Genomic DNA, 1946 nt, shown 5'->3' with positions numbered 1-1946 from the left:
TTTTTTTTTAGGAAAATAAGAAAGTGTGCACAGATTTATCTACAATAATTTTTACTGAAGCATGGTTTATTGCTATGAAAAATAAAAAACAACCTAGTTGTCCAACAATAAGGGAGTGGTTAAACAAATGATGGCCCATCCACAAACACTACACATCTATTCAAAGTTATCTTTTTTTTTTTTTTGAGGCAGAGTCTCGCTGTGTCGCCCAGGCTGGAGTGCAGTGGCGCAATCTCGGCTCACTGCAAGCTCTGCCTCCCGGGTTCACGCCATTCTCCTGCCTCAGCCTCCCAAGTAGCTGGGACTACAGGCGCCCGCCACCACGGCCAGGTAATTTTTTGTGTTTTTAGTAGAGATGGGGTTTCATTGTGTGACCATGCCCGGCTAATTTTTTTTGTATTTTTTTTAGTAGAGACGGGGTTTCACCATGTTAGCCAGGATGGTCTTGATCTCCTGACCTCATGATCCACCCGCTTCGGCCTCCCAAAGTGCTGGGATTGCAGGCATGAGTCACCGTGCCCGGCCTTTTTTTTTTTTGAGATGGAGTTTTGCTCTTCTTGCCCAGGCTGGAGTGCAATGGCACGATCTTGGCTCACTGCAACCCCCACCTCCTGGGTTCAAGCAATTCCCTTGCTTCAGCCTCCCAAGTAGCTGGGATTACAGGTATGCACCACCACGCCCAGCTGATTTTGTATATTTAGTAGAGATGGGGGTTTCACCATGTTGGTCAGGCTGGTCTCGAACTCCTGACCTCGGGTGATCCGCCCGCCTTGGCCTTCCAAAGTGCTGGGATTACAGGTGTGACCCACCACGCCGGGCCTGAAGTTATCTTATAGATTAAAATTTGTTGACAAGTTAATATTTTCAAACTATAGCGTTCAATGAAAAAGTCACAAAACAGTTTGTGCAATATGATAACGATAAAAATGTAAATAAGTAGTTCTCAGTTGCCTGTTAACTTTAGTTAGGTCAAATGTAGTCTAGTCTAAGGGTAAATTCTTTTTGAAGCTCAAGTGAAAATGCCTATCCAAATGTAAGCTTAACTAACACTGACATCCAAGCTAAGCTACCAGGACTGCATGCAAATATAAAAGTCAGAGATGATCCTGGCATAAAAAGAAATGCCTGTTCTGGGACCTTAAAATTAGGCTTCTTAATGAAATTAACAGCTGTTTGAAAAACATCTCTTTGCTTGTTTACAAAGATCACAAGCTTTGCCAGGGTATCTCAGGATTGTTTTAAGCGTCCCCAGGGATCCTGGGAGCCCCGTATTGCTTTTCTCATTTAGACGGTTACCCAGTGGTTGGAAGAATCCAAGCAAGATGCTTTCAGCTAAACATTGCAGTGTCCTCGGCAAAAAGGAGGGCCAGTGTTAGTTAGCTCTGTGACAATTCCCTGTTTTCCCAAACTATGAATCAGCCCCATTGTCTCACCCGCCTCTGTGCATCATTCATTCTGTTCATCCCAGCTAATGGCAAAGGCAGGAACATGGCAGAGAAACTAAAGCTCCTATTTAATTCTGCTGGTAAAGAGAGTCAGGATTTCTCATGGGCTGCTTTGGAGAAATGTCTGGAAATGTGTCAGAAAGCTGATTTTATGGAAGGTTCATTTATTTACAGTAAACTTAAATGTACTATAAATTCCTAATTTACAAACAAATACCTGGCAATTGACCAGCATTTTTCATCCGAAGGTAAGAAGCCTCCAAATGTGAATATATAAGCATTTTCTGGCACGATATCATGTCAGTTTTTTTCCTCCCCTCCTCCACTGCCTTTTCTTCCTCCCAGTTTCTCCTCTCTCCTCCTCTTCATCCTCTCTGCTCCTTCCCAGCTGGAAACAAATGATAGTTTAACCTGGATAATACCCTCCCTTGTTCACTTTGTATAGCTAATGTTCACTCAGCTGGCCTAAACCTTTCATGCAATTTATTTTATAAGGAACAG

This window comes from Gorilla gorilla, chromosome 19 (genome assembly GCF_029281585.2).
Source record: "Gorilla gorilla gorilla isolate KB3781 chromosome 19, NHGRI_mGorGor1-v2.1_pri, whole genome shotgun sequence".
NCBI lineage: Eukaryota > Metazoa > Chordata > Mammalia > Primates > Hominidae > Gorilla > Gorilla gorilla.
Note: the sequence above shows the minus strand (reverse complement) of the source record.